Raw genomic sequence first — 22316 nt, forward strand, 5'->3', positions numbered from 1 at the left:
CAGGATATAACTGGGGTGAAGCACAGGCAGTTTTCTGGGTGATGGAGATGTTCTATATCTTGATAAGGATTTAGTTACACCAATGAAAACATTTATTGAAACTGGTCCAACTGTACATCTAAGTGCTCTGCATTTTACTGTATTATTATTATACCTCAATTTAGAAAAAGAGTTTATGAAAAAGAAAAAAGTTTAAAAATAAAGAATTATATAAAAATAAAAAATAAGATGCCCAATGATGCATGCTATATATATAAAAAAGCACAAAAATCTGTTTCTGTTGATACAAATATGTATATGTATATAATTAAAAGTAGGATTTTTAAATTAAAAGAATTTAACAGTAGTTATTTTTTGTTGGCTTAGCACTAATAATAACTAATAGCATTATCTTGTTTACATTTTACAACAGCATTTCTGAAGTGGCTTATTTTACTTGCCTTATTTCACACATAAAGCAGCAGAGTATTAGAGAATAACATGACTTGCTCATTATCACTGCTGAGTGAGAGAGTGGTGGCTTGAACCCATGTCTATGTTGCTCCAGAGTTCATGACTTTAAACACTGCAAAATACTGGCTCCCACAATAAGGATGCAGGCACTCCCTACGGAGTCCCCTAGGTCTCTTCAGAACATCAGGCAATCTCTCCAGGCTCCATCTCTGTCCTCCATCCGTGTTCTCTTCGGGAGCTTCCAGTTTCTATCGGATCATTGTGCACCTGGTTCTAACTTCCTTCCCAGCTCCATCTGACTGATGCTTCTTTAAGAATAGCTGCTTGGCTTTTGTCTTTTATCTCTAACTTTCTCCACACTCTGAAGACCTCAGACCAGCTCTGCTCCACCCCTGCAAAGTACCCAAGGTCTCTGAAACCCTATCCAGATCTAGAATCCTGAGCCCAGCTTTTCTAGGGAATTTGGATAATCATCTATCCACTGAAACTGAAACCTATGCCCACCGCGTGCGGAAATGTTGAACAAGTCTCCTTGCTGAATTAATTTGATGCGACTGGACATCCACTTCCTTTCTACTAAGAAATTCTAATTTTTTTTCAAAAAAAGTTATAAGATGGGGAGAATTTTATATTCACCAATAGAAATCTCAAATGTGTTGGATCTTTAGAAAAGCAGTCCTTACCTATCAGAGTTTTAAAAGCATAGTTCACAGATCCTGACAATTCAACCACCTTCTGTTTTCAAAAATTCAAAAATGCTTCCAATAGCTAAGGCCAGGTCTGGCAAGAAAGCAAGAGAAATAAGTAATAGATTAGGATATAAAACAAACAACCTTTCAGCAAGCTGTGCCTTTTAGCCTCGGAAAATCCTCTGGTGCCTTGGAGAACACAGGTCAATGTTATCAGTCTTCTATTTTATTAAATTATTAGTATTAAAAAATAACTCTGAGCAAGCAACAAAACACAGCACAGTGCTTTCTACAAATAAAATTTAATTTGCTATCTCAAGAGCTGCTGGCTTTTATCGCCAAAGATTGGAGCATGGTATTTTCAAAAAAGAAGTTTTTTTTTAATCTAGTTTGGAGGAAGCATGGCCAACATTAGTTCCAAATATTTTATTTCAAACATAAAGCACAGAACCAATACTAATAAACAACAGACTTATGCCAACATCGGTGCATGTTTTTGTTATTGCATTATATTCCATGAGAGTTATTGTGCATAATTAAATAGAAAAAAAATCCTTGAACTTGGAATTATAAAACCGTCACCACAAACCAACAATTCCACTTGATGTGTATTAAGTCATTAAATTTATTATAAAAAAGAGGAGGGAGGAGGGAAAAAATCTTTTCCTTGTAAATCATTAAAAATGCATGAGGGCTGAAAGCCTAGCAAACAGCCCATACGTTTGCTTAGGCAACTACTGCAGAAGAAGGCACTGCAATTCAGAACAGAAAATGAGGTTTTCTTTAAATCAGAATGGTCTGTTATCAAAATGACTACCACGTGGGCCTTTGGGGAGAAAGGACTTATAAATTCTAAGAATGCGAATGCTGGTTCCAATGCCCTGGAATGAAGAATGCAAGGGGGTGGGGGTAGAAGAGGGGGACACTGTGGTCTAAGGAGCTTCAATTCGTAAGGATGGGCTGCTGTGAGATCTGTGAAAAGCAAGAAGACTCAGAAAACTCAGGCTGAGTTAGCACCCAGCTTGGGAACAAGGCTCAACCCTGACAGAGTACATCCACACTGTATTATATCTATACTGATAGCTAAAACAACTGTCTTGCAGCTGGTTATTTAGACATCAGAAATTATGTCAGTCTATATATTAATAAACACAACTCATGTCACAATCCAGCCTGTGCCAGCATTGAGTTTGATCTGAAAAGTTTTTTCTAATGTATTATAACTGGAAGACATTAAAGAGATGGACAGAAGAAGAAAAAGGGGATCAAAGGCACGCTAGGTGGCACACATGGTCAAAGTTCTTTAGGTTGCCAGAAACAGATATCCATTCAAACTGACTTAGGTAAAATGTGCCTTTACTGAAGGGATATGGATATCTAGGTCATCCAAAAACTGGAAACCAAGTTCCACTAGAGCACTTAAGAACCGAAATTGGGAAATAAGTTATGGAGGCTCCTCCCTCTGCCTCTCATGGTGTCACGTGTTAGCCTTTTAGGAGAAGGGGCTGTAAGTAAATAGAGTGCATTTCTCTTTACTCATCTATTTTCTATGATGCTCACAGGATATCTCTCCATTTCTCTTATCTACTCCAACCTTTTCCATTTACTGATGGCTTTACCACTCCCTACCAATTTAGGTTTGTTTGTGGTGTTGGCATGCCATGGCCCAACTCTGGTCCCAACTTTACATGGTCTCTTGTCTGACTGACTCTGCCTCTTTCTCTCTTAGTTCAATTTTTTTTTTTAATTTATGGCAACTTATTGGCCTAGATTGGGCCATAGGTTTATTCCTGGTCCAATCAGAATGGCCAGAAGAATTGCTCAGCCGCCCAGTCATCATAGTGGGAACAAATTCTCTAAAAAGGGAATAAGGACATAACGAACAAACTGACTGGAACATCCACAATCATCAGCAAGCTACAGAATTAGCCATTAATAGAAATTGAACGCACAGAAAATTTATGGTATCAAGATTATATATATATATATATATATATATATATATATATATATATCTTAACTAATTACTATAGTTCTTCAATTCTAAAATGAACATATTTTTTCACATTTTAACATTTTTGAAAATGGGATGTAGCTTGTCATCAGCTTGTACATTTAATGCAGCGTTTCTTTTTATCCCGTCCTCATAATAGCTGCTATTAAATTGATGATGCATCTTAAGTTCAAGTTTCTCCAAGTTTCTTGAAGAAACACGGGAAGCATGATTCCACTGGCTCATAGTTTTGTCAAAAGCTAAATATTAATCTCTCAATATAACATTACTGTTAAGTACCATCTTCCTAATCGTTCTGTTTTTGTCTCACTTTCGCTTGGAAGATGACAATTTCATCATTTCAACAGGTAATTCCCCAATCCCATCATGTTACCCTGTTCGCTGATATCATGCCTAAATCTTCTCTCCCAAGACTAACTCATTATTCCAATTAAAGTCCTTGATATATGTCAAAGACATGTCCTTATTTGTGGCAGAGCCATAAAAAAATGTATTGCTTTAATTCCTTCTATAAATCAGTCTCACTACTCCATTCCCTTAATTATGTGCTGTTTTTCTCTGGAATCACTCCAATGTCTAGAATTTTTTTTATAACCTAGAAGTGTGTCTAAAATTTAAGTATGGGATTCAAATACAGTCTGACAGATTCACCCTTCCTCTTTTGTGATGTTCCCTTTCATACAGTTGCAAGTGAGACCTCAACCCCTTGCCAGATGATTTGACACAGAACTAAACTACCCCCTAGATAGGGGTGTTCGCTTAGTGAAGACTGGCTATTTGAATTCTTTTTTACCCAAATAACAAATCTTTTATCTTTTCTTCCAATGAAATTTCCTCTTACTATTTCCTAACTCTGGAGTTACTTATTTAACCTGGTAGTTAGCAAAAGGTACTGCAAACTGACCTCATATAGAAAGGCTGTATGGGATAGAAAGTCCACTTTCCCCTAAATAGCTTTAGTTCACATTTTGACATCAGTGTACTGAGTGACTTTAGGAAAGGAGTTAATGCCTCTGGGCCCAGTAAATTGTTAGAAGAATGGGCAGTACCAGATGATTCCTAAGACTCCTTCAGCTCTAATATTCTACAGTATCATTTCCCAATGGTCTGGTTAACATCTGTCTGAGTTTCTATAGGCTCAAAATCAAACTGAGTCCTGTATCAACACTTGTAGGACCTCACCAACTCTACACTTCATCACCTATATTCTGTTATCTGTCAGAAGGTGACCATCTAGGCTACTTCAGTGTCCCACCTCTCACCAAACACATGCAGAAACATTTTGCTTTGAAAGTGAATCTTTATGGAATTCAGTCTTATAGGAGTTCAGCTCTGTATCATTTTATTTCCTGACTGATACACACAAACACAGAAAAGATGTCTTCATCCTTCACTCTGATAAGAAAACAGCAACATAAAGAAGGAAATATTTATCTGCCATTATTTATGCTATTTTCCAGTGATTTAAATCATAAAAACTGCTTAATACACCAGAAACTTACCTTAGTAGCCCACGGCCTGCCCTTTGACATTCCCTTTTGTGTTTTTATTTTAGCACATTCTTCCTTCAGGCTCAGCCCCCTGATATGTACCAGCCATACTTGGACTGAATAATTACCATTAAGTGACCCTCTCCAGGGTTTTTAAGTTTGGAACCCTAATTTGTCTAGCTTCTGGGTTCATCTCAGATCTTGCTAAATGAAGCAATAACTGATGGAAATCAAATAGGCATAGTACCAACTCCTTTAATCTCCTAGGAGGCACACCATCCTGACCTGCTGATTCATACAGTGTACATTATGTTCAGATTACTCGAGAATTCCCTCACCAGCCTTTTGTCAATAGTTATTTTTGCAAGGTCTTCATTATTTTCTAATTGACCAAATTTATTTTCCTCATTTCTCTCATTAAATACAGGTTTTAAAACAACCTTAATGTGTATCTTTCTAATGATTTTCTTCTTCCTAAACAGGCCTTTATTCTACCCTCATCTTAGATCAATCTATATCTATCTATCTATCTATCTATCTATCTTGTCTGATGGAGTTTAAAAAGTCACCAGAAACTGGGATGTCTGGTCTTACAAACTTAGTTGTGAATGATACTCCCCCATTAGTCACCTCAAGTATAATATTCAAGGAACTGCATGCTTGGATTAGGAGGAACCCAGCCCCTCCCTTTCCTTACTATCCCTTTCTCCAGATCTGGGTTTCCAAGACAAACCATCCTTGATCTTTCTTGCCCATTGGGGCCAGAACTCCAATGTGCCCTCCTGTGGCTGCAGAACTTCCCTACTGATACAAAGACCTGGTATTTCCAGCATGAACTACATCCCACGGGGCTCTGGGTTCTGCTTTCTTTGCCAGTGCAAATTCATACTTAAGATTCAGTTTGTCCTCAATGCTATACTCAGTTTGTTCCATGGAAGAACTGTCCTGGGATCCCAAGTAATAGTTTGTGTGTGTCTCTGTGTGCATTAATTCACTGAAAAAGCTGCTTCCCCAGGGTTCAATGTGCACCCAGAAGATCTGAATCAGCACGTATTCCAGGGTCTTTAGAACTCAGAACGATCATTGCCTTTACCAGTACAATGGCTATTAAAGGTTCCAGATCCATGTCCTTCAATCCTGGTAGTTATTTATCTGGGGAGTCTCAAGACCTCCCCTACACCACGTGAAGTCTTAGTCAAAGACATCCAGTCTGCTCCAACAGATTTCAACAACCTCGAATTGTAGAAGTTAGAGGGGAAGGTCTCAGTCCTGACTATTACACAAGGTCCCTAGGCTCCTTAGGCAAATTTCTTACCCATTTCTCTATGCTTGCTTGGCCAGCTGCCTCAGCGTGTACTCTAAAATCTTCTCCATAGCCCTTAAAACATTTTGCCGATGGCTTCTTTCAGCTTTTTTCTCTGAGGCTCTAGCCACACCTGGCTGACTATTTTAACTGTCTGGGTTGGCTGGCCAACTTGGTCCAACAACAACTGTGAGGGTGTGAGTATTTTTTCACTGAATAAACTGATTTTACTGTTTTTACTGACTTGACCAGTCAAGCAGATAAAAAATTTTTTTAAAAGTTACATGTGCTTTTTAAAAATTCAACCATTTTTAGCACTTTGATCAGTAGTTTGATAAAATCTAACTGATTATAACTGCACTTTGACACAAGTTGAGCTTAAAATTTCTTTCACCTATGGACTCTCAGCTTTTCTAAGCATAACGCAGAAGGGCCAGTCAACCTAGTATTGATTCCCAGTTCCTTGGTTTTCCCATCTGCTGGTTGGGCATCAAATCTGGTGTTCTCCACTCACTGCTTCAGGTCAAGGTCTTTGAGCATAGGGAGACCCAGGTATTTATCCTGGCTTTGCCACTCCTAGCTAGGTGAGTTTGGGAAAATTACTTCACCTACTTTGTTCCTCAGGCCTTCAACTGTGAAATGGAAGCACGTGGTAGAGCTTCTATGAGTCAGTTAGATAACGCATTAAATATCACAGTGAATATACACAAATGGTAATAATGCTAACATTTTTAGAGCACTTTCTGTGAATCAAGCCCTGTGCTAAGAGACTCTTAGATGATCACATTCAATGGTATCTATTATAATTATTACAGATTATTTGAATTCCACAAATATTTGGTCCTTACCTATTCTGTGATGAGTGTTATTGCGGATAAAAGATTACCAAGAAAACATTTCACAACCAATTAATGTATACTCTAAATGAAAAAAAAAAATGAGAATGAGACAAGGATACAAATAAGTATACTGAGTGGAGAGTTCATAAGAGATCTGAAAAATATCATGGGGCCATAAAAGAAGGGAAGATTACTTCTCTGGGCAGAGGGTAATCAGAAGAAGGCCTTCTTGAAGGAGGCAATATTTAATGACGGGTTTGTTTAAAGAGACAATGGTAAAAATAACAGGCAAAGATAATAGCAGTTAACAGTTGCTGAGTGCCTGCTGCATACCAGACACTGTGCTAAGTGGATGACTTAAATCATCTCTCTTAATCCTCCCAAAGCCCCATGAGTTAGGTATTATTATCATCCCCCTTTTTACTCACAGGGCTGAGTACATAACTTGCCCAAGATAACATATCTTTATAAGAGGTCGGGCCAGGATTTGAATCCAGAGTGCACATTTCTACCCTTCATGGTTGTAGTGTCTTTAGTTAATTGGGAAGAGGACAGCAGCACAATCAACATGACGAATTTACACACTCACAAAGGAGGGCTGCAAAGTATCCAAGGAACACTGGGTATTTATGTTTGGCTGCAAGAGCAGATGAGGGAAAGAGAAGGGTTGGACATGAGATTGAGACTAGCAGCTGATGTCCCCATAGGAAGATGTGGCCTTCAGGAACAATGCAGGAGTCACACAGAGATGTACTCAAGGAAGACGAATCTGGACAGGGACAGTGTGAGACTGAACTGACAAGACTTGGCAACTGGCTGGGTTTAGGAAGATAAAAGTAAGGCAGGAGTTGGAAATGATTCTCAAATTTTCATCTGGAGATAATATGGAAGAACGCATGTTGAAAATAATTAAGTGCCGACCAGATACTAAGTATTGTTTTTTACTCCTGCTCTTCTCAAGTTACATAAGTGTGGGTGTTCACTCTCATTTTCTCTTACTAAAGGATATTAATATTACTCCAGAGACTCTCACTCAAGGAAATGAGGAAGGGGGGATCTTTCCAATGTCATTTCTGGAAGTCATATATCTAAGCAGTTCCCCCACTCACGAGCCTTATGTGCGATATGGTAACTGGGTTATTCATCATATCTGCATCCTTGCCAGGAACAGGGATAGAGATAAAGTAGAAATGCACGGGGCCAGGGGCCAAGGTTTGAAACTAGTCTTCACCACTTCCAACTTACATCACTTAGGGCCAACACACTGATTTCTGTGCACCAAATTATCTCCTTTTAACCATTCCATGTGGCGGGCATAGTTAATTCTCCCTTTTTATAATTAATTGATTTACTTTTAATTGTGATAAAATATGCATAAAAATAAATCATTTTAACTATTTTAGGTGGTAAAATCTTTGACATCAAGTACATTGACAATACTGTGTAACTTTTACCACTATCAATTCCCAGGCTATTTTCATCATCCCAAACCAAAACTCATACTCATTTTGCATAACTCACCATTCCTCCCTCCAACCCTAGTAATTAACATCCTGATTTCTGTTTCTATGGATTTGCTTATTCTAAGAGAAATCATACAATATTTGCCCTTTTGTGGCTTATCTCACCTAACATCATGACTTCAAGATTCACCCATATTGTAGCTTTTTTCAGCATTTCACTTCTTTTCATGGTTGAATAATATTCCATTGTATGTATACACCACAATTTGTTTATCTATTCATCTGCTGATGGACACTTGGTTTACTTCCACCTTTTGGCTATTGTGAATAATGCTATGATGAACATTGGTGTACAAATATCTGTCTGAGTCCCTGCTTTTTAATTCTTTGGGGTATATACCTATGAGTGGAATTGCCAGGTCATAAGATATTTCTATGTTTAACTTTCTGAGGAACTGCCAAACTGTTTTTCCACCTTAGCTGCATCACACTTTACATTCCCACTGACAATGTACAAGGGTTCTTATTTCTCCGTTTCCTTGCCAACACTTGTTATTTTCAGTTTTTTTTTTTAAATAATAGCCATCCTAGTGGGTGTGAAGTGGTATCTCACTGTAGCTTTGATTTGCATTTCTTTAATGGCCAATAATGTTGAGCGTGTTTTCATATACTTATTGGCCATTTGAATTTCCTCTTTGGAGAAATGCCTATTCAACTCTTTGGCCCATATTTAAATTGAGTTGTTTTTTGTTGTTGAGTTGTAGGTGTTCTTCATATATTCTGGATATTAAACCATTATCAGATATATCACTTTAAACAAATAACAATATAGTTCAGCTAGTACCAACCTATTTTCAGAAATATACAAGCTCTCTACTACTATATATTTGCCTCCCTCCCCTTTTATATTGTTATTGGCTCAGATTACATAGTTATACATTGTATGCTCAATAACGTAGATTTAAAATGTCATTTTACACATTTGTAGCTATAAACCAAGAGTACAATAAGGATTTTATATTTACTTTTGTAGTTACCTTTAGCAATGTTCCTTTTTTCTCTTATGTTTTTTTTTAAATAATTTTTATCTTGAAATAATTTCAAACATATAGGACAGTTGCAAATACAATACAAACCCCATACAGAGAACTCCAACACCCCCCCACCCCCAGATATCTGTATCTACCAATTTTACATTTTTCTACCTTTCTAGTACCTTTCTTTCTCTTTCCTTCCTTCCTTCCTTCCTTCCTTCCTCTCTCCCTCCCTCCCCTCCTCTTTCATTCAACTATATCTATTATCTTTCTATCAATTATCTATCTACCCATTTATCATCTTCTGAACATTTGAGAGCAGGTTGCATATATCACACTCCTTGAACTCAAACACTTCCATGTACATTTCCTATGAACAAGGATATTCACTTATGTCATTAACTTCACTGCAGTTAATTCAAGAAAATTAATATGAATATAAAGCTTAAATTCTATATTCCAATTTTTCCTTATGCCCCTTTTGAGCTTTTCTCGTTCATTCTTAGATCCACTCCAGTATCATATATTGCATTGATTGTCATTAACTCTTAACTGTTTTTAAATTAACTATATAAAAAAAATTTTTTAAAGAACGATACCCAATAAAAAAACATTTCAAACAAACCATATCAAGGGAGTAAGAAAAAGACAACCAACCCAAAATAACTAATTTACTTCTAACATGTTCCCACTCCACCCCAAGAAAACAACCTAACATAGCAACATTTTTGTGAACCTGCTCCCACCACACTCACTAGAAACCAACAAGCCGCAGTCATTCCTGGGCATTCCTAGAATGCCAAACTTACCCACGATAGCCTATCTGTTCTTATCGGGTTATCGTCCCACCCCCCCATCAATTGCCCTCCATTGCTAGCTCCCAACACTCTACATTATAAACCCTTTATTTTAGGAGTGTGTTGTTTAACCTCCAGGCGTCTGTGAATTCTCTAAGTCTCTGATGGCTATTGACTTGTAATTGTATTCCATTGTGGTCAGAGAATGTGCTTTGAATAATTTCAATTTTTTTAATTTATTGAGGCTTGTTTTATGTCCCAGCATATGGTCTATTCTGGAGAAAGTTCCATGATCACTAGAGAAGAATGTGTATCCTGGTGATTTGGGATGTGATGTTCTATATATGTCTGTTAAATCAAATTCATTTATCAGATTGTTTAGGTTTTCAATTTCCTTACTGGTCTTCTGTCTGGTTGCTCTCTCTGTAGGAGAGAGTGATGTGTTGAAATCTCCCACAATTATTGTGGAAACATCCATTGCATCCTCTAGTTTTGACAGTGTTTGTCTCATGTATTTTGTGGCATCATGATTGGGTGCATAGACATTTATGATTGTTATTTCTTCTTGTTGAATTGCCCCTTTTATTAGTATGTAGTGGCATTTAAAGTCTATTTTATCTGAGATTAACATTGCTATTCCTGCTTTCTTTTGGCTGTAGCTTGCATGAAATATTTTTTTCCATCCTTTCACTTTCAGTTTCTTTGTGTCCCTGTGTCTAAGATGAGTCTCTTGTATGCAACATATTGACGGTTCATAATTTTTGATCCATTCTGCCAATCTATATCTTTTAATTGGGGAGTTTAATCCATTTACATTCAATGTTATTACTGTAAAGGCATTTCTTAAATCAGCCATCCTATGTCTTGGTTTATGTTTGTCAGATATATTTTTTCCCTCTCTCTCTTAAAGTTCTTTAATGAACCAAAATTGAATCTCTTTAGTACTGAACCTTTCTACATATTTCTCTCTCCTTTCTTTGTTTCTCTGTCAGTAGGGCACCCTGTAGTATCTGAAGTAGGGCAGGTCTTTTATTAGCAAAATCTCTCAGCATTTGTTTGTGAAAAATTTAAGCTCCCTCAAATTCTTGTTTGGAAATTTTTCTCTCTCAGAATTTTAAATATGTCGTGCCACTGCCTTCTTGCCTTCATGGTGGCCGCTGAGTAGTCACTACTTAGTCTTATGTTGTTACCTTTGTATGTGGTGACTTGCTTTTCTCTTGCTGCTTTCGGAACTTGCTCCTTCTCTTCAGGATTTGACAGTCTGATCAGAATATGTCTTGGAGTGGGTTTATTTGGATTTATTCTATTTGGAGTTCCATGGGCATTTATGCTTTGTGTATTTATATTGCGTAGAAGGTTTGGGAAGTTTTCCCCAACAATTTCTTTGAATACACTTTCTAGACTTTTACCCTTCTCTTCCCCTTCTGGGACACCAATGAGTCTTATATTTGGATGTTTTATCTATCATATCCCTGAGGTCCATTTTTTTTACCCCATTCTCTCTTTTGTTCTTTCATTTTCTGTTCTATGGTCCTCGAGGTCACTGATTTGTTGTTCAGCTTCCACTAGTCTTGTACTATGAGTATCTAGCATCTTTTTAATTTGGTGAACAGTTTCTTTTATTTCCATAAGATCATCTGTTTTTTTATTTACTCTTGCAGTTTCTTCTTTATGCTGTTCTAGGGTCTTCTTCATGTCCTTTATATCCTGTTCCATGCTCTCATTGTTTGTCTTTAGTTCTTTGATTAATTGTTCCAAGTACTGTATCTCTTCTGATCTTTTGATTTGGGTGTTTAGCTTTGGATTATCCATATTATCTGGTTTTATCATATGCTTTAAAATTTTCTTTTGTTTTTGGCCTCTTGGAATTTGCTTTACTTGATAGGGTTCTTTTAGGATATGTAGTATTATTCAAAGATGAATCTCTAATTTGTCAGATCTACAGCATGGTGGAGTACACTTTCTCTAACTAACCAGCAGATGGCATCCGCGAGTCACCTATTCCCCTCAAGTCAATTCTCCCTAACTTTGTCTTTGTGGTGTGTGGGGGTCTGATTCTTGTAGGGTACAATTGGTGCACCAAGTTTGGGTGTGTTGTTGGTGCTGTCCGCCCTGAATGTGGGGCATGTGTCTGAGTGGTTAGGGAGGGAGGGTAGCTTTAACAGTCAAACCTCCCAGGTGTCCCTGGAGATTTAAGGCTGTTGCAAGAGTCTAAACCTTCATATCAGTCTCTCCACAAATTGTCTCTGCCACTGACTTACAAGTCTTTGGTATTGGCATATGGTCCCTGGGATTTCCAAGTGGGTCCCTCTTCCAAGCCCTGCTCTTCTAGGGCCTCTGCTGAGGGAAGGTTGTGCTACATCACAAGTGCACACCATCCCTCAAGGGAAGTTCTGGGTGGCCAGGCCATGTAGGGGCGTTCCCAGCCTGCTGAAAGGATGGCTGAATGGGGCGTGTTATTTTTTCTTCCCCCTTTTCACACAGCTCTGCCTTCCCAGCTCTGGGACGATTAGCTGCAGGTGCAAGAAAGGCTATTGTCCATGCTCGATATTGTGGCATGTACATGTGTTGCTGGAAAAACTTCCTGTCACACTGGGTTTTTTGGCATGGCTCTGGGCTGTGGCTCTGGTGCCAGGCAGGAGTGTTCCCAGCCTGCTGGGAAGATGGCTGCAAGGAGTGTGGTTTTTTCCCCTTTTGGCTCACCTCTGCCTTTCTCGCTCCAAGACAATATCAGCGGGTGCACGAAAGTCTATCTTCCAAGCCAGATATTGAGGAGTTTGCACAGCCTGTTCCTGCTATGCTTCACTGTGCAGTTCTTGCTGCCATATCTTAAGCCGCTTTGGGTTTTTTTTAAAAAAGAACTAGTCTGCCTGCAAACACCAACCCTCAGTTTCCCCACACCACAGTGTGGCTACCTGATATTCAGTGGCTTACTCACTCGCTTCAGAATGCAGACTCCCGGTTTCACTAAGTGCACAGTCCTGTGAGTTTAGCAGACCTTGTTCAGCCAGTGCATCGCTGGAACTTGTGTTCTGGGTCACTTTCTGACTTTCATCTATTATTTTTCATGGAGGTGATTTTTTGCCCTGTGTCTCCTAGCTGCCATCTTAGGTTCTCCTCTCTTATCATTTTGAATTACTGTCTAGTCCTTTCATTTTAGCCCAAAAGACTCCCTTTGGCATTTCTTGTAGGGTGGTCTTCTGGTAATGAATTTTTTAGCTTTTGTTTATCTAGAAATATCTTAATTTCTCCTACATTTGTGAAAGATAATTTTGCCAGATATAGAATTCTTGTTTGACAGTTTTTTTCTTTAAGGACATTAAATATGTCATCCCACTCTCTTCCACCTCTCTGGTTTATAATGAGAAATCTGCTGCAAACCTATAGGAAATCCCATTTATATGACAAGTCATTTCTCTCGTGCTGCTTTCAACATCCTCTGTGTCTTTGGGTTTTGAAAATTTCACTATGATATGTCTTGGTGTAGATCTCTTAGAGGCTATTCTGCTTGGAGTTTTTGAGCTTCCTGGATGTGTATATTCATATCTTTCATCAGATTGGGGAACTTTTAAACCATTATTTCTTCAAATACTTTTTCTGCCCCTTTCTTTTTCTCTCTTATCCATCTGTTTTTCTTCATTTTTTTTTTTCTTTCTGCTTCTCACACTTGATAATTTCTATGGTCTTGTCTTGTCTTCAAGTTTTCTGATTCTTTCTTCTGCCTGTCCAAATCTGCTGTTGAATCCATCTCATGAGTTTTTCATTTATTCAATTACTGTACTTTGAAACTCCAAAATTTCTGTTTGGTTCCTTTTGATAATATCCTCTATTTTGTTCAAACAACATTTCCCTACTTTTTTTTAGTTCTTTATAGATGATTTCCTTTAGCTCATTGAACAAATTGAAGACAGTTGATTTAAGGTCTTTCACTAATAGTTAGAAAGTATGAACTTCCTCAGGGATGGTTTCAGGCAAATTCTTTTTTTCCTGTGAATGGGTTATATTTTCCTGTTTCTTTGTGTGTTTTGTAAATTTTTGTTGAGAACTGGACATTCTGAGTATTATGTTATTATAACCCTGGAAATCTAGTTCTCCCTCTGGGATTTCTCCTCTGGGATTGTTAGATATTTTTGTTGTTGTTGTTGTTACTGTTGTTGAGGGATGGATATGTCAATCTGTGACTTATATAAACTAATTTTGCTCCCAAATGAGGAATGGAAAGAGAAAAGAGAAGAAAAAATAGGTACCATTTCTTTAAGACTCTTCTGCTTTTGCCTCAGAGCCAGCCCCCAGCTATCTGAAGTAGCTGATCCACAACAGTGATCAGACCACATAACCTTGGATTTGGAGGCCTTAGTCCTTACAGCTCACCCTGGCACCAGTAAGCTGCACCAGGAACCTGGGCATAGTCACTAACTGCTGCTTGCTGTGTGGGTGGGGCATGGGAGATGGTAGCCACTGCACAAGGGTGAAATTCACCAATATATTTTGCAACTTATCAGCTTCTTCCTCCAGTTCTTCTCTGGATACTGCACAGTGTTTTACTACTTTCCAGAATTACAAAAATAGTTGATTTAGACAGTTCCTGCCAGTTCAATATTTGTATGGGTGAAGGGACTTCACCTTCCTGGAGCTTCCTACTCTGCCATCTTCCCACAGTCCTCTAGTTAACCCCTTTTGCAGATGAAATAAGCTGAGGCTAAAAGAAGCTCACTCAAAGGGGTGAAGCTAGGATTTGAAAGTTCAAAAGGTTTGGGGTTATCAGTTCATTGAAGTCTCAAAAAATATAATTTTCATTTCTTCATAGTAATTAGAATGTCTATTTTAAGTATTCTAAAGTATTATATGTACCTTCTTAGGTGACCTCCAGTTCTTCTTAACCTTGTAATAGAATTTATACAGAGGTTTCCAGAGCAATTTTCCCAAACATCTTATGTTTTGCTGAAAGAGGCTCTTGCATAATTCCAACCCCTGGCCAAACTCTCTTAATGATGTTATTTCATACCATATGCATTGAGGTTGGCCTGAGTCAGCCATTTTTCTTACTTTTGTTTTTTTTCTGCCCCCTGCCTGCTTCTTTTCTAGTCAATATCCATTTTAGATGCAAGAAGTCAGCCTGCTTTCTAGCTGACGTGGCTAGATGTTCGTACAACTTTTAGGTGCATAACTGAAAAGTGTCCACTTAGGTGTGAGGCTGACTCTAAACAAGTGCTCAGAAATATTCCAGGGATAAAAAGTGGGAGAAGCCAAGAATTTGCTGAACAAAGGATGTGCTGATAATTAGAGGCAAGCTGATCCCCTAATGCTGATTGGAAAACGCCACTTGATGAGGAAAGGGGAGATTGGCAGCTGTTATGCACCCCAACTCCAGCCCTCTGTGTCTTCTCTCCTGGTTGTTTCCTTGAATTAAAAGAATCTGCACGTGCATGGGGCCAGTGACAGCCCCTCTTGCAGAGGCCCACTTTATCCACCCCCCTGGCAACCACTCTTTTTCCTTCCTAATGCACTCAATAACTCTGGGAAAAATGCTGGCCAAGTGGTATTTAAATCCTGGCCTAACGTTTGAATCACCCTGGGAGCTTTAAAAAATGCCAGCAACTTGGCCCCACTCATGACCAGTTAAATTAACACCTATGGGGATGAGCCCTAGGCATTGATTTTTTAAACTCCCCATGTTATTCGAATCTGGGACCATGTTCAAGATCTACAGTGTTAGAGTGTCAAAGCTCCTGAAGAGGAAATGCTTGAGAAAAAGTTTCCCTGTGGCTCTCTGTCATTCTTTTTCAAGAGCCAGAGATGTTATTCTAATAAAGAACAAAATTTGCATTCAATCAGGAGCCAATATGGAGAATTCTCCAAAGGCAGAAAGCAAGTTTCCCTTCTAATTTTGAAAACAAAGGAAAACCAAACAACAGTACACATTAAAGTTTCACGAAAGCACTTTTACTTACTCCACACCCCCTCCCCATCCATCAAAATTAAGTTGCCTGAGGGAAAGTGACATCTAGCTCACCTTTTTATTCTTCTGGAAGTACTTGGAATAGGGCCTGACACATAGTTGCTTTTCCATAAATGTCTATCAATGGAAGTATATCTGCAACTTTACTCCCTGCCACTATTTCCATAAGCCCCATGGCCATAGGCTTCTTACTTCTCATCTGCTAAGCTTGGATTCAAATGCTCTCCACAAGACCACTTCTCCTCAACATCATGGTGAACTTTACTTGGTTTCTCACAGACTGTACCCCTCATAGTATCCTTCCCTTATACAAATACATGCCAGTGATTCCTACGAAGATCAAACTCAGTAATTTTACCCTCTCAAAATTATTCTTCTTGGGAGGAAAAACGAAAAACTGCAAGCAAACTGTGCTCCTAAATTATTGACATTAAAATTTAAAATGTTACTTGACAGAGGCTCTTATTTGAGAGAATCAAGTTTGCCATTAGTTCTCAATCTCATTGAATCTAGGCCCTTTTCCACCTTTTGTTTGACCTAAGTTGTTCCAAGGTTGGTCTTTGCTTTCTTCTTTTAAATAAAATTTTAAATTTTAGAATAGTTTTAGATTAGCAGAGTAAAGATAGTAATGAATTCCCATATATGCCTCCCTTATGGTTAGCATCTTATATTGCTATAGTACAGTTGTCAGAGCTAAGGAATTATCATTGATACATTAAGAAGAATGAAACTCTGCATTTTATTTGGATTTCACTAGTTTTCTCTATCATCTTTTTTCTTTTCCAGGATCCTATCACATTACATTTAGTCATCATGTCTTCTTAACCTCCTTTGGTTAGTGACAGTTTCTCAGAACGTCAGTCGGCCCTTTTTTTTTTTTTTTTTGATGACCTTGACAGTTTTGAGGAATACTGACCAGATATTTTATAGAATATCCCTCAATTTGGGTTTGTCTAGTGTTTTTCCATGATTATTGTTTTAGTTTGCTAGTTTGCTGATAGAAAGACATCATGAAATGTGTTTGTTTTTAACAATGGGAATTTATTAGCTTACAAGCTTACAGTTTTGGGGCCATGAAAATGTCTAAATCAAGGCATCATCACTGTGATGCTTTCTTCCTGAAGACCAGCTGCCAGCAATTCTGGACTCCTCTGTCATATAGCAAGGCACATGGTGGCATCTGTTGGTCTCTCCCTCCTCTTCCAGGTTTTGTTGTTTTTAGCTTCTTGCTTCCATGGCTTTTCTCTCTTTTTCTGAATTTAATTCTCTTATAAAGGACTCCAGTAAGAGGATTAAGACCCATCTTGAATGATGAGGGTCACACTTTAACTGAAGTTGCCTCATTGAAAGATCCTACTTACAATGGGTCCACACCCACAGAAATGGACCAGATTTAAGTACATGCTTTTCTGGGGTATATGCAGTATTAAACCACCACAGTGAAGTTCTGGATTCTGGGGAGGAAGACCACAGAGATGAAGGGTCCTTCGCATCATAGGATGAAGTCCTTAGCACATCATTGGGCTTTGCTTTTGAGAAGAGCTATGCTGCTGCCAGGAGAGCTCTCTGGAGTCTCCTGACCCAGACCCAAGCCCTGCTCCACCACCTGTGCACCTGTGACCTCAGGCAAGTCCATTTTTCTCCCAAAGTCTCAGTCAAACTATTTGTAAGCAGGAGTAACAATACAACTACCTCATGTGTTTAAAACATGTGCCTGGCACTTGGTATTAAAGAAATGACAATTGTTATATTATTATCATTTAATCATTATCTTGGGTGAATTTTTGTCTTCTTTTTTTCTCCTATGTTTCCATCAAATAAGGGAGTGAAGTAGGTGATATTCAAGGTGTTTTACATTTCTAATATTCTTGGATTCTGGGTGAATCTATTCAGATGTTTTGCAAATGAAAAAAAATGAGCCATGAATGTATGCTGTTTACAATTTCCCATTCTGCTTCTCTAAATTACCCTTTGGAACTGAAAGCCAATATTAGTCTAGTTCTTAAGTTCCACTTTATCTCAGAAGCAGTTACCATCTGTGGAAAAATACTGGACATAGAATTAGGAGATGTGAGTTTATGTCACTAGTCGTCAAGTTAGCCTGAGTTGCGTGTCAGTTCGAGCTGGATTTACCTTGACCCAGCCTAGCTCCCTTGAATGGACCCCATGGGGTCAGCCATGGGAAAGGGAGGACTGACTGGGGTTAGGAGTATGACCTGGGATGGTGATGATGAACAAAGTGTGGCAGAGCAGAGTGGGAAAGGGCCACCTCAGGGAGCACTTTGCAATTCAGTTCTAGGCTGGTGGGAATTGGCTAGCATTGCTCCAGGACGCTCCCTATGCTGTCGCTAGCAGTTCAGCTGCAGGTTTAACCTCTGATTCCTCACTTTTAAATGAGGATAATAATACCAAGCTCCCAAAAATACTGTGAGGCTTTAATGGTACCATAAAGTTGGAAAAGCTTAGAAACATGAAAAATGCTATTCAGATGTGTAGTTTTTTTTGTGAATCTCTAAAATGGAAAACTGCAAGCAGCGAGTGGAGATAGGCTTATCATAATAACAAGCTTCCATATTTATACAAGAACATATATTCTTCCTGCCTACAAAGGACAATGATGTGACCCAAAGCACAAAACTGGGCCTTTCTTTCTCTAGTGCTGAGGAAGGTTCTCACTTATAAACTTTGAGTCCACTTGAGTAAACCTTGGAACAACTTAGGTCAAACAAAAGATGTAGAGGCTTAGATTCAGTGAGATTGAGAACTAATGGCAAACTTGATTCTCTCAGATAAGAGTGTCTGTTAATCAACATTTAAAATTTTAATGTCAGTAATTTAGGAACACAGTTTGCTTGCAGTTTTTCTTTTTTTCCTCCCATGAAGAATAATTTTGAGAGGGTAAAGTCACTGAGCAGAGCTTTCCTGTAAAGTTCAATAAGAAGATGAAGGGGAGGTTAGTTAGTCAATTGTCTTACAGTGTCCATCCATTGCTAAGAAGTCTGGCTCTGCATTTTTATTTTAATATTGCTTGTAAGAGATTCAGAGTGATGAATCTAACCCCAGATTTGGAACACCTGGCTTTGAAATTGGGGCTATGTCAGAAAATAGAGGTGGAAAACAAGTAAGAGGTTTTCCTGTCCAGTTACTACCCACATCACTGCATTCAGACGGTGCCTAAAATGAACAAATATAATTATCTAGAAAGTGAAAAATTCAATCAGCTTTTTGTTTTATCTCGAGTAAGGACTGGCTAATTAACAAATGCAGCCTGCTGCCTGTCTTTGTAAATAAAAGTTTTGTTGAAATAAAGCCAGGCCCATTCATTTACATGTTGTCCATGGCTATTTTTGCCCTGCAGCCACAATTGAATATTTGTGACAGAAACCACACGGCCTGCAAACCCTAAAACATTCATTATTTGGCTCATTATAGAAAAAGTTTGCTGGTCCAAGACGGGAAATAATTTTAGATGGTCCATAAGCAAACACTATTTTTATTTTAATAATTATGTGTTTATTTTAATATGTATTAAAAATATATATAAAACCATCTAATTTGTAGTTTTGCAGATGTGTTCTGCTGAGGACAGCTGGAGAAGACATATAAGGAAAAACTTGAGTCAATTTAAAGAAAAACACTAGATAAATAACACAGTAAAATAATACAATGGTGGTATTCAAAATTCTGATATTTGAGAAACATAAACAGAGGGAACCAAACAATTTGTTTGATTTTTTAAAATCAAATTGACTTCTTTGGTTCCAAGAAAGCAGCTTAAGAGAGGTTTTTAACACATACTTATTACTTATTCACTAAGCCTTTAAATAGTTAGGTTCATAAATTAAACAGTAACAATAAAGACTTTCCACTCATACCCATGAGGATGAGATGTAGATGAATCCCAGATCTGCAATTGCAGCGATAAGCAAACCTGTTTTTGTGGGGGGTGGGAGTGGGAAGAACAGAGCTTTTTGGGTAAAGCCTTATTTCTAGTCTCTGCTCTCCTGATAATGGCCTTGACTCACTGCAGCACTCCACAGGCCTTGGTGTCACAGAGGCCTTTGGCTTTGTCACATGACCAGGATCAAAGAATTCAAACTCATCTGGTTCAACCATCTGTGGTCAAGTACATAGTCTTAAAACAAAATCATATACAGCCCTTATAGTGTACTGCCTTGACCTTACTTAGAGCAGTGTTTCTCTGAGTGCATACCTTGGAATATCTGTAGGTTTGGATATCCGTTTTTAAAGTTTGGTGGCCAAATAACACTGGGAAAAAAAGCACTGACCTAAACAGAGTTGACCCTGCTCAAATTTACTGCTGGACTTTTTCAAAATTTGCATAGAGATGGAGGATGCAACTTGGCCCAAGCCTACCTGAACACAGAACTCTTTCTCATGAAGTATTTTGGAAAATGTCACTTTTAAGGCTCTAGACATGGTTGGATGCACATCAATACAAGTTGGAGTCTAGATCTCATTTTGACATTCTTTGGAATCCCATCCCTCTGGTTGTATTATCAAAACCAAACTTCATGTTAGATGGCAATTGGTACAACTTCCAAACATGAGAACTTACATACATAGAACACTTAGAAACTCTGAAAATCAGTCTGGGCTAAAACTTTTAGGAAGCTAACTAAGAATAAATACCAAAATCCTTTAAAATGTGTGTTATCTTTAGTAAGAAATTTCACGTCTACAAATTTATCCTTTGGAAATAATCAGAAATACATGTGTAAGGAAATTACCTATAGCATGATTTACAACAGAGAAAAATTAGCAACAATTTAAATGTCCAGTAATAGAGGATTGTTGGGGGGATTTAAATATGTTGGAATACTGAGCAAGCAATAAAAATCATATTATTAAAGAGTATTTGTTGACATAGGAAATGTTCATGACATATATCTAAGAAGAAAAAGACTATTAAATTGTATTCACAATATCCTATTTTTATAAAACTATGTAAGTAAAAAAACATGAAAAGTATTGAAAATACAAGTCATTTAAGTAGTTGGATTATTTTTGATGGTAGAATTATGGGGGGAGTTTTCTTTCTTTGTGCTTTCTTGTCTGTCAAATTTACTGCATTGAACTTATAAATGTTATTAGGAAAAAAAGTAAGGCAATTATAGTAGATAATGCTACAGAAAACAGACAGATATAGCCTTATATCATTTTTTTCCAAAATGATCTATGAGATGATGACATGGTATAATTTTGCAATTGCACTAAGCTACATATTGCTAGGACCACAAAGGATTTTTCCTCTGTTGCAAGTATGGCAAAAGATGATACTGGAACTCTGGAGGCTTCATGACTAAAATTTGCTCTTCTCATTTTGATCTATTCAGAAACATGTCAAAATGAGGAATGCTTGTATCTCAAGAAATGCCAGTATCTCAAGAAATGCCAGTATCTCAAGAAATGACCTCTGTTTCTTAATCCAGGTGGACAATTTTGCTGCAGCACATCAAAGCCCTGAGTCAGCTTGTTCAATATATATGTTCCTCCTATTTATAGTGCATATCTCCATGATCTTGTCATTTCTTTTCCCTGTCCCAATGCATCCCCCACCTGACAATGCCACAAGTAAATTTTTTGTCATAGTTGCTGGAGAACAGAAGTCTTCAGTCTGGTGAGTGTTGCAGCCACAAGCAGGCTTGGAATCACAGTTACGTCTGTATAAGATGATTAGTTCTTTTATCACCCTGTTGGGCAGAACCATACTAACCAGCACAAATCCCTGGCCATTGTATCTTGTAACATTCTCCCAATGACACATTATTTAAAGTAGGAAACTTTTGTCCCTGATGGATGACATTGGCCCAATTCATGGTTCTGCCATGAATTCACTGCATGACCTTAGGTAAAGAAATCTCTTCTCTCTGGACCTTGATTCCCTTTCCCATTTAATAAGATGTCTAGGTTCACTCAACAAACATTCACTGAGTTTCTACACAAACCTACAAAGGTACACAAGACAGACATGGCCCTAACCTTAATGGAGATTAAAATTTAAAGGAATAAATAGATAATAATATTTTTTAAAAAAAGCAAATCCAAAGTGGCACATAAAGTATTTTAGAGGAGGAAGTATAGAGAGTATTCTAAGTATTCAATTGGAACCATAAGAGGAGTAGCTAATCCAGATACAGGAAGTCAAGGAAAACTTTTTAGAGCTAGTAATATCTAGTATGTGAACTAAAAGATGAGTAAGAGTTAGTGAGATAAATTCAAGAGATTAAAGGAAATTCAAGGGGGGAATGGAG

Source organism: Choloepus didactylus, chromosome 11, assembly GCF_015220235.1.
Source record: "Choloepus didactylus isolate mChoDid1 chromosome 11, mChoDid1.pri, whole genome shotgun sequence".
Lineage (NCBI taxonomy): Eukaryota > Metazoa > Chordata > Mammalia > Pilosa > Megalonychidae > Choloepus > Choloepus didactylus.